This window comes from Phyllobates terribilis, unplaced genomic scaffold (assembly GCF_046119375.1).
Source record: "Phyllobates terribilis strain yellow unplaced genomic scaffold, ASM4611937v1 Scaffold_1__5_contigs__length_1240528914, whole genome shotgun sequence".
Classification (NCBI taxonomy): domain Eukaryota; kingdom Metazoa; phylum Chordata; class Amphibia; order Anura; family Dendrobatidae; genus Phyllobates; species Phyllobates terribilis.
This window is the reverse complement of record NW_027362761.1, coordinates 739,312,038-739,323,925: the sequence shown is the minus strand read 5'-3', so window position 1 is coordinate 739,323,925 and position 11,888 is coordinate 739,312,038. Positions and strand designations below refer to the sequence as shown.

The 11,888-nt window shown below is 37.7% G+C and overlaps 1 non-coding gene across 1 annotated transcript; it reads left to right on the top strand.

Annotated features, from left to right (window-relative positions):
* Positions 1-2,169: 2,169 nt before the first annotated feature.
* TRNAR-UCU (transfer RNA arginine (anticodon UCU)) lies at positions 2,170-2,255 on the top strand. The gene is given in 2 exon segments: positions 2,170-2,206; positions 2,220-2,255. It is a non-coding gene; the product is annotated as a tRNA-Arg (tRNA).
* Positions 2,256-11,888: the final 9,633 nt, after the last annotated feature.

The window sequence follows — 11,888 nt, the reverse complement described above, 5'->3', positions numbered from 1 at the left end:
TGTAGATTTGTGCGAAAATTGGCTTGAAATTAACAAGGTATAGCGCACACAGCAACAGCGGTGCCGTCTAACACGCAGCTGCAGCAGTGAGAAAATGGTGGCGACGGGGAAAATGGCTTGGTCTTATAGGGCAAGGACATGTGACATACACTGCCAATGACACATGCCCTTGCTTGTGTGAAAAAAAGCACTTCGCTCCGTGTGTGCGCTGCTGATAGGCTGACAGATTGCACCTCCCCACTGTAAATGCGGGAAAGAGAAAAAAAAAATGGAGATCTTCATTGTTCCTGCAGAGATCCATCCCCTGCCCCTCCCCCCACCCCGCTGTACACTCAAACTGCGTATTAACATTAATTTTCATCATTACTGAGAAAAAATCCAGTTATGATTTTGGTGCACGAACAGTTATCGAACATAACCTCGAACAGCCGAATTTTTCTCAAATTGTTCGTGTTCGCCAAACGGCTCGAACACCGCCCAAAACAGCTCGAATTTGAGTTTGGCGATCAGTTCGAGTAGAACAACGCTCATCTCTAGTTGTGGGTTCAAGTCCCACCAGAGTCATATTTTGATGTTCGCGTGATATTACTACTCTGTCTCAGTTGATGTTAGAAAAATGAAAAAAAAAAAAGAAAAATATCAGATCTGGGCTTCATATCAACGTTCAGAGCATTGTTCTAGGACTAAAACTTTACTAGGGCCTACTTGCTACTGAAGACTAATAAGACAACTTAATTTTGTTGACTTTTAAAATGACTTTTTTTGCATCCAGTTTAGAAATTCTTGATTTATGAATGTTACCAGTACCTGAAAGAGAAATGACATGAACTCTTTAATGCTGAGGTTTATTTTCTGATGTCTCTATCAGAGCGAACTAGCTGAGGTTATGGTTTAGAATTGCTGAACTTACAAATTGGAAGTCACATTTAGATTTTAGCTCAACAAACAACGAAGAGGGAGCAGCTACTAACGGCTCAATGTTCCAAAGGATAGCAGATAGGGCACAGTTTGTTATTGCTTATTTTTGGTCTAGTGTTTGATATTCTGTTAGCTGTTTTCAGTAGTCCCAGATTCTTCTTTCAACTTGAGCCTTTTTAAAAGTCTTTTTTGTATGTGTTTGGCTGATATTTCTTTATAATCTCTATTGTGGGTTGGATTTGGGGTTTCTAGATATTTTTGGCTGATTTGTCAACTATAACTTAAAAAAAATGCTAAATTTGGGCAAGCATACTCCAGTCCATCCATAGAGTGATTATATGTGTGCATGACTTTTTGGTATAAATATTGTGCCATTACGCAAAACGTGGACTTTTTTTTGCTAAAAAGTTGAAAAAAGCTCAAAGATAAGAACAGAGTGAAAACAGCTGCCTTTTCCTCATGAACACTTTCTCCTGAGCTGACGAGATCACTGAAATCATGTAAGCAGGTCATTTTTTGAAGAGCTGAAATTCAGTGGAAATTAGATTTTGCGATTAAGTTAATTTTCATGGCAAGAAATGAGTTTGCACATTTTGGCAATTCATTTGATCTCTATTCATTATAATCTAGAGTTTACACAAATTACCACTAAAAAGCTGAAGCAGTAAACTTTGTGAAAACCAAATTTTGTATCAGTCTGAAAACTTTTGGCCATTAGAAGTACAGTCCTAGGTATACTTAGAAAAACTGCAAAAGGAAACAATGAGGAAAGGAAAAACGTCTAGAGAAAAGTATAGGTGCCTGCTGAAATCAGGATATATAGCAGGAGAACACTTATGTTCCAAACCATTTTTCTTGGCTTAAGTTCCAGAGGGCCATTGGCTACTGTATTGAAGTTGTAGAAAGTAATAAAGATCAAAACTTGAGAGTTAAAAACCAACAAAAGCTACTCCTTTCTTGGAATTGCATACATTTCCATGCCACACTTTAGCAACAGGGAACTCTGTTAGTACTTTAAAATGAACTGCTAGCATGTAAGACTAAAAAACGCATGTAGTGAGTATTAATATGAAATAGATCTTTCTTTTTTACAGCATATGCAATTTCTTGCTGACCAGTTTTACTTTTATCTATAAGAAGACTAAGGCAAAGTTTCAAAGAGAACAGGAATCTTACTGTTATCCAGTCACCATCAGGAAACAATGGATTGTCTAGACATGGCAGAACACCCACCTTAATCAGGAGATTTGTGGCTCTGTGGCGCAATGGATAGCGCATTGGACTTCTAGCCAATTGATGTGTTTCAAAGGTTGTGGGTTCGAGTCCCACTAGAGTCATATCTTGTTGTTCTCGTGATATTACTACTTTGTCTCAGTTAATGTTAGAAAAATGAAAAAAAAAAAAGAAAATATCAGATCTGGGCTTCATATCAACGTTCAGAGCATTGTTCTAGGACTAAAACTTCACTAGGGCCTACTTGCTACTGAAGACTAATAGGACAACTTAATTTTGTTGACTTTTAAAATGACTTTTTTTGCATTCAGTTTAGAAATTCTTGATTTATGAATGTTACCAGTACCAGAAAGAGAAATGACATGAACTCTTTAATGCTGAGGTTTATTTTCTGATGTCTCCATCAGAGCGAACTAGCTGAGGTTATGGTTTAGAATTGCTGAACTTACAAATTGGAAGTCACATTTAGATTTTAGCTCAACAAACAACGTAGAGGGTGCAGCTACTAACGGCTCAATGTTCCAAAGGATAGCAGATAGGGCACAGTTTGTTATTGCCTATTTTTGGTCTAGTGTTTGATATTCTGTTAGCTGTTTTCAGTAGTCCCAGATTCTTTTTTCAACTTGAGCCTTTTTAAAAGTCTTTTTTGTATGTGTTTGCCTGATATTTCTTTATGATCTCTATTGTGGGTTGGATTTGGGGATTCTAGATATTTTTGGCTGATTTGTCAACTATAACTTAAAAAAAATGCTAAATTTGGGCAAGCATACTCCAGTCCATCCGTAGAGTGATTGTATGTGTGCATGACTTTTTGGCATAAATATTGTGCCATTACGCAAAACGTGGACCTTTTCTTGCTAAAAAGTTGCCAAAAAGGTCAAAGATAAGAAACAGAGTGAAAACAGCTGCCTTGTCCTCATGAACACTTTCTCCTGAGCTGACGAGATCACTGAAATCATGTAAGCAGGTCATTTTTTGAAGAGCTGAAATTCAGTGGAAATTAGATTTTGCGATTAAGTTAATTTTCATGGCAAGAAATGAGTTTGCACATTTTGGCAATTCATTTGATCTCTATTCATTATAATCTAGAGTTTACACAAATTACCACTAAAAAAGCTGAAGCAGTAAACTTTGTGAAAACCAAATTTTGTATCAGTCTGAAAACTTTTGGCCATTAGAAGTACAGTCCTAGGTATACTTAGAAAAACTGCAAATGGAAACAATGAGGAAAGGAAAAACGTCTAGAGAAAAGTATAGGTGCCTGCTGAAATCAGGATATATAGCAGGAGCACTTCAGAAAATTTCCCAGCATTTATTTGGACTAAAACACATGTTATCTGATAATCTTCTCAAATGGCTAAATAATTTCTTTTTTATTGACGCCTATCTTTCCCAATTCAGTAGTTCATTAGCATACAAGAACACTTATGTTCCAAACCATTTTTCTTGGCTTAAATTCCAGAGGGCCAGTGGCTACTGTATTGAAGTTGTAGAAAGTAATAAAGATCAAAACTTGAGAGTTAAAAACCAACAAAAGCTACTCCTTTCTTGGAATTGCATACATTTCCATGCCACACTTTCGCAACAGGGAACTCTGTTAGTACTTTAAAATGAACTGCTAGCATGTAAGACTAAAAAACGCATGTAGTGAGTATTAATATGAAATAGATCTTTCTTTTTTACAGCATATGCATTTTCTTGCTGTCCAGTTTTACTTTTACATATAAGAAGACTAAGGCAAAGTTTCAAAGAGAACAGGAATCTTACTGCTATCCAGTCACCATCAGGAAAAAATGGATTGTCTAGACATGGCAGAACACCCACCTTAATCAGGAGACTTGAGGCTCTGTGGCGCAATGGATAGCACATTGGACGTCTAACCCATTGATGTGATTCAAAGGTTGTGAGTTTGAGTCCCACCAGAGTCATATCTTGTTGTTCGTGTGATATTACTACTTTGTCTCAGTTGATGTTAGAAAAATGAAAAAAAAAAAGAAAAATATCAGATCTGGGCTTCATATCAACATTCAGAGCATTGTTCTAGGACTAAAACTTCACTAGGGCCTACTTGCTACTGAAGACTAATTGGACAACTTAATTTTGTTGACTTTTAAAATGACTTTTTTTGAATCCAGTTTAGAAATTCTTGATTTATGAATGTTACCAGTACCTGAAAGAGAAATGACATGAACTCTTTAATGCTGAGGTTTATTTTCTGATGTCTCTATCAGAGCGAACTAGCTGAGGTTATGGTTTAGAATTGCTGAACTTACAAATTGGAAGTCACATTTAGATTTTAGCTCAACAAACAACGTAGAGGGAGCAGCTACTAATGGCTCAATGTTCCAAAGGATAGCAGATAGGGCACAGTTTGTTATTGCCTATTTTTGGTCTAGTGTTTGATATTCTGTTAGCTGTTTTCAGTAGTCCCAGATTCTTTTTTCAACTTGAGCCTTTTTAAAAGTCTTTTTTGTATGTGTTTGCCTGATATTTCTTTATGATCTCTATTGTGGGTTGGATTTGGGGTTTCTAGATATTTTTGGCTGATTTGTCAACTATAACTTAAAAAAAATGCTAAATTTGGGCAAGCATACTCCAGTTCATCCGTAGAGTGATTATATGTGTTCATGACTTTTTGGTATAAATATTGTGCCATTACGCAAAACGTGGACTTTTTTTTGCTAAAAAGTTGCCAAAAAGGTCGAAGATAAGAACAGAGTGAAAACAGCTGCCTTGTCCTCATGAGCACTTTCTCCTGAGCTGACGAGATCACTGAAATCATGTAAGCAGGTCATTTTTTGAAGAGCTGAAATTCAGTGGAAATTAGATTTTGCGATTAAGTTAATTTTCATGGCAAGAAATGAGTTTGCACATTTTGGCAATTCATTTGATCTCTATTCATTATAATCTAAAGTTTACACAAATTACCACTAAAAAAGCTGAAGCAGTAAACTTTGTGAAAACCAAATTTTGTATCAGTCTGAAAACTTTTGGCCATTAGAAGTACAGTCCTAGGTATACTTAGAAAAACTGCAAAAGGAAACAATGAGGAAAGGAAAAACGTCTAGAGAAAAGTATAGGTGCCTGCTGAAATCAGGATATATAGCAGGAGCACTTCAGAAAATTTCCCAGCATTTATTTGGACTAAAACACATGTTATCTGATAATCTTCTCAAATGGCTAAATAATTTCTTTTTTATTGACGCCTATCCTTCCCAATCCAGTAGTTCATTAGCATACAAGAACACTTATGTTCCAAACCATTTTTCTTGGCTTAAGTTCCAGAGGGCCAGTGGCTACTGTATTGAAGTTGAAGAAAGTAATAAAGATCAAAACTTGAGAGTGAAAACCAACAAAAGCTACTCCTTTCTTGGCATTGCATACATTTCCATGCCACACTTTAGCAAAAGGGAACTCTTTTAGTACTTTAAAATGAACTGCTAACATGTAAGACTAAAAAACGCATATAGTGAGTATTAAAATAAAATAGATCTTTCTTTTTTACTGCATATGCATTTTCTTGCTGGCCAGTTTTACTTTTACATATAAGAATACTATCTAAGGCAAAGTTTCAAAGAGAACAGGAATCTTACTGTTATCCAGTCACCATCAGGAAAAAATGGATTGTCTAGACATGGCAGAACACCCACCTTTATCAGAAGACTTGGGGCTCTGTGGCGCAATGGATAGCACATTGGACTTCTAACCAATTGATGTGATTCAAATTTTGTGGGTTCAAGTCCCACCAGAGTCATATATTATTGTATGCATGATATTATTACTTTGTCTCAGTTGATGTTAGAAAAATGGAAAAAAAAAAGAAAAATATCAGATCTGGGCTTCATATCAACGTGCAGAGCATTGTTCTAGGACTAAAACTTCACTAGGGCCTACTTGCTACTGAAGACTAATAGGACAACTTAATTTTGTTGACTTTTAAAATGACTTTTTTTGCATCCAGTTTAGAAATTCTTGATTTATGAATGTTACCAGTATCAGAAAGACAAATGACATGAACGCTTTAATGCTGAGGTTTATTTTCTGATGTCTCTATCAGAGCGAACTAGCTGAGGTTATGGTTTAGAATTGCTGAACTTACAAATTGGAAGTCACATTTAGATTTTAGCTCAACAAACAACGTAGAGTGAGCAGCTACTAATGGCTCAATGTTCCAAAGGATAGCAGATAGGGCACAGTTTGTCATTGCCTATTTTTGGTCTAGTGTTTGATATTCTGTTAGCTGTTTTCAGTAGTCCCAGATTCTTTTTTCAACTTGAGCCTTTTTAAAAGTCTTTTTTGTATGTGTTTGCCTGATATTTCTTTATGATCTCTATTGTGGGTTGGATTTGGGGTTTCTAGATATTTTTGGCTGATTTGTCAACTATAACTTAAAAAAAATGCTAAATTTGGGCAAGCATACTCCAGTCCATCCGTAGATTGATTATATGTGTGCATGACTTTTTGTCATAAATATTGTGCCATTGCGCAAAACGTGGACTTTTTTTTGCTAAAAAGTTGCCAAAAAGGTCAAAGATAAGAACAGAATGAAAACAGCTGCCTTGTCCTCATGAACACTTTCTCCTGAGCTGACGAGATCACTGAAATCATGTCAGCAAGTCATTTTTTGAAGAGTTGAAATTCATTCAGTGGAAATTAGATTTTGTGATTAAGTTAATTTTCATGGCAAGAAATGAGTTTGCACATTTTGGCAATTCATTTGATCTCTATTCATAATAATCTAGAGTTTACACAAATTACCACTAAAAAAGCTGAAGCAGTAAACTTTGTGAAAACCAAATTTTGTATCAGTCAGAAAACTTTTGGCCATTAGAAGCACAGTCATAGGTATACTTAGAAAAACTGCAAAAGGAAACAATGAGGAAAGGAAAAACGTCTAGAGAAAAGTATAGGTACCTGCTGAAATCAGGATATATAGCAGGAGCACTTCAGAAAATTTCCCAGCATTTATTTGGACTAAAATACATGTTATCTGATAGTCTTCTCGAATGGCTAAAATAATTTCTTTTTTATTGACGCCTATCCTTCCCAATCCAGCAGTTCATTAGCATACAAGAACACTTATGTTCCAAACCATTTTTCTTGGCTTAAGTTCCAGAGGGCCAGTGGCTACTGTATTGAAGTTGTAGAAAGAAATAAAGATCAAAACTTGAGAGTTAGAAGCCAACAAAAGCTACTCCTTTTTTGGTATTGCATACATTTCCATGCCACACTTTAGCAATAGGGAACTCTGTTAGTAATTTAAAATGAACTGCTAGCATGTAAGACTAAAAAACGCATGTAGTGAGTATTAATATGAAATAGATCTTTATTTTTTACAGCATATGCACTTTACTTGCTGGCCAGTTTTAATTTTACATATAAGAAGACTATCTAAGGCAAAGTTTCAAAGAGAACAGGAATCTTACTGTCATCCAGTCACCATCAGGAAAAAATGGATTGTCTAGACATGGCAGAACTCACACCTTATACAGGAGGTTTGTGGCTCTGTGGCGCAATGGGTAGCACATTGGACTTCTAGCTAATTGATGTGATTGAATAGTTGTGGGCTCGAGTCCTACCAGAGTCATATTTTGTTATTCGCGTGATATTACTACTCTGTCTCAGTGGATGTTAGAAAAATGGAAAAAAAAAAATATATATCAGATCTGGGCTTCATATCAATGTTCAGAGCATTGTTCTAGGACTAAAACTTCACTAGGGCCTACTTGCTACTGAAGACTAATAGGACAACTTAATTTTGTTGACTTTTAAAATGACTTTTTTTGCATCCAGTTTAGAAATTCTTGATTTATGAATGTTACCAGTACCTGAAAGAGAAATGACATGAACTCTTTAATGCTGAAGCTTATTTTCTGATGTCTCTATCAGAGCGAACTAGCTGAGGTTATGGTTTAGAATTGCTGAACTTACAAATTGGAAGTCACATTTAGATTTTAGCTCAACAAACAACGTAGAGGGAGCAGCTACTAACGGCTCAATGTTCCAAAGGATAGCAGATAGGGCACAGTTTGTTATTGCCTATTTTTGGTCTAGTGTTTGATATTCTGTTAGCTGTTTTCAGTAGTCCCAGATTCTTTTTTCAACTTGAGCCTTTTTAAAAGTCTTTTTTGTATGTGTTTGCCTGATATTTCTTTATGATCTCTATTGTGGGTTGGATTTGGGGTTTCTAGATATTTTTGGCTGATTTGTCAACTATAACTTAAAAAAAATGCTAAATTTGGGCAAGCATACTCCAGTCCATCCGTAGAGTGATTATATGTGTTCATGACTTTTTGGCATAAATATTGTGCCATTGCGAAAAACGTGAACTTTTTTTTGCTAAAAAGTTGCCAAAAAGCTCAAAGATAAGAACAGAGTGAAAACAGCCGCCTTGTCCTCATGAATAGAGATGAGCGTTGTTCTACTCGAACTGTTCGCCAATCTCAAATTCGAGCTGTTTTGGGCGGTGTTCGAGCCGTTCGGCGAACACGAACAATTTGAGAAAAATTCGGCTGTTCGAGGTTATGTTCGATAACTGTTCGTGCACCAAAATCATAACTGGATTTTTTCTCAGTAATGATGAAAATTAATGTTAATACGCAGTTTGAGTGTACAGCGGGGTGGGGGGAGGGGCAGGGGATGGATCTCTGCAGGAACAATGAAGATCTCCAATTTTTTTTTCTCTTTCCCGTATTTACAGTGGGGAGGTGCAATCTGTCAGCCTATCAGCAGCGCACACACGGAGCGAAGTGCTTTTTTTCACACAAGCAAGGGCATGTGTCATTGGCAGTGTATGTCACATGTCCTTGCCCTATAAGACCAAGCCATTTTCCCCGTCGCCACCATTTTCTCACTGCTGCAGCTGCGTGTTAGACGGCAACGCTGTTGCTGTGTGCGCTATACCTTGTTAATTTCAAGCCAATTTTCGCACAAATCTACAGATAGCTTGGGAGTAGGGAATAGTTGTGATTGCAGTCCTTTTAAGGACTAGGTTACAGCATTTCCTACGACTTTTATCAGGCAGGTCTGTGCTCTTAAATAGATAGATTGTGGGAGTAAAGACTAATTGTAATTGGAGTCCTTTTCAGGACTAGGTTACATCAGTTCCTATCAGTTTTTGCCAGGCAGGTCTGTGCCAGTGCTGTGCAAGTTTTTTTCACAGCATTTGGCTGAATCTAGCAAAGCTAATCCTTTTTGGCCTATTGCAGAGTGTGTTAGTCAGTAGAGTAGCCTATCTGTGTTGCAAGATATACCACCTGTGTATAGAATACCAATTTTTTTACTGCACCTAGTGAAGTAAAATCTTTTGGGCATAGCATCATTCTATTAGTCCATCTATACTGACCTCCATCAGGTTGCAAATTGAATATAATTTTTTTCTGCATCTAGCTCTGAAAAAATATTGGGCTTCTAGCTGTGTGTGGGACTTGTTGTATTAGTCCATCTATACTGACCTCCATCAGGTTGCAAACTGCATATATTTTTTTCTTCATATACCTCTGAAAAAATATTGGGCTTCTAGCTGTGTGTGGGACTTGTTTTATTAATCCATCTATAGAGACCTCCATCAGGTTGCAAACTGAATATATTTTTTTCTGCATCTACCTCTGAAAAAATATTGGGCTTCTAGCTGTGTGTGGGACTTGTTGTATTAGTCCATCTATACTGACCTCCATCAGGTTGCAAACTGAATATATTTTTTTCTGCATCTACCTCTGAAAAAATATTGGGCTTCTAGCTGTGTGTGGGACTTGTTGTATTAGTCCATCTATACAGACCTCCATCAGGTTGCAAACTGAATATATTTTTTTCTGCATCTACTTCTGAAAAAATATTGGGCTTCTAGCTGTGTGTGGGACTTGTTGTATTAGTCCATCTATACTGACCTCCATCAGGTTGCAAGCTGAATATATTTTTTTCTGCATCTACCTCTTAAAAAATATTGGGCTTCTAGCTGTGTGTGGGACTTGTTCTATTAATCCATCTATACAGACCTCCATCAGGTTGCAAACTGAATATATTTTTTTCTGCATCTACCTCTGAAAAAATATTGGGCTTCTAGCTGTGTGTGGGACTTGTTGTATTAGTCCATCTATACTGACATCCATCAGGTTGCAAACTGAATATATTTTTTTCTGCATCTACCTCTGAAAAAATATTGGGCTTCTAGCTGTGTGTGGGACTTGTTCTATTAATCCATCTATACAGACCTCCATCAGGTTGCAAACTGAATATATTTTTTCTGCATCTACCTCTGAAAAAATATTGGGCTTCTAGCTGTGTGTGGGACTTGTTGTATTAGTCCATCTATACTGACCTCCATCAGGTTGCAAACTGAATATATTTTTTTCTGCATCCACCTCTGAAAAAATATTGGGCTTCTAGCTGTGTGTGGGACTTGTTCTATTAATCCATCTATACAGACCTCCATCAGGTTGCAAACTGAATATATTTTTTTCTGCATCTAGCTCTGAAAAAATGTTTGGCCTTCTAGCAGTGTGTGGGACTTTCTCTATTAGTCCATCTATACTGACCTCCATCAGGTTGCAAATTGAATATAATTTTTTTCTGCATCTAACCCAGCCAATAGTTTTGGCCTAATACCACAGTTTGGCCACTCAGCTCTGCTCGGTTCCCATCCATTGTTTTTTTGTGCAAACAACTCCAGAGTTGTTAATTAGTTAACCACCAAAATGAGTGGAAAAAGGCCTGCTGCTGGTGGAAAGGGGAATAGGCGTGTTGGGAAGGGGAAAAAAGGTTGTGTCCGTGGGGTAGGTGTTAAAGCAACAGTAACATCTGCAGAAGAAAGACCATCTTCCAGCCAAACTAAAATGTCTTCTTCTTTTAGCGGACAATGTGATAAGATCCCTTTCTTACGGCCACGCCAATCGCTACAAATTCCAGATGAGGCACAAAAACAGCAGGTGCTTCAACGGATATCAAGTGCTCCTTTAAGTGGGCTCTCCTCCACATCAACTTCAACATCACAAATACTCCAGTCCTCAAAGGTGTCACCCCAATCGCACTTGCTTCCTCACAGCTCCCAAATCTCCAGCTGCCCGTCTGAGTATGAGGTAGAACAGATGGTTGAGTCTGCAGAGCTGTTTACTCATACTATAGCCTGGGAATCAGAGGTCGACTCCAGCGCTTCTGTGAATCCAGACGAGGAAATGATCTGCACTGATGCCCAGAATCTTTATGAGTCGGATCCAGGACCAGACGCAGAAGGTTCTGACCATAATGTAGACCCTCATTCCCAAACTGTAACTCCTGTTGGTGGAGACAATGAGGAAGACGATGATAAGACTCAAATACCTGATTGGAGCGACAACTTTAGTTTTTTGTCAGGGCAGGAACAGGTTGGCTCTGAGGACGACGGGTGTGATAACGCACAGGGTGATGATGATGAGGTTGGAGATCCCACTTACTGTCAACCCACAGTCAGCCAAGAGATGAGGTCAGCAGAGGAGGTGGAGGAAGATGCTAGTGACGACGAGGTCAGGTTGCGCCTTCCTGGACAGAGACATAGTACTGGAAGCACGTCAACAACTGCATCCTCAAACACAACTCTGCCTCTCACCACAAGTCGTGGTGGCTCTTCAGGTTGCATGGGTGCTAAGCCTTGCATAGCCTGGGCATTTTTTCAGATCGATAAAGATGACCCAACTCGTGTTATCTGTAACATTTGTCAGCAAAAGCTAAGTAGAGGCCAAAAAATACATAGTTTGAGTACTTCA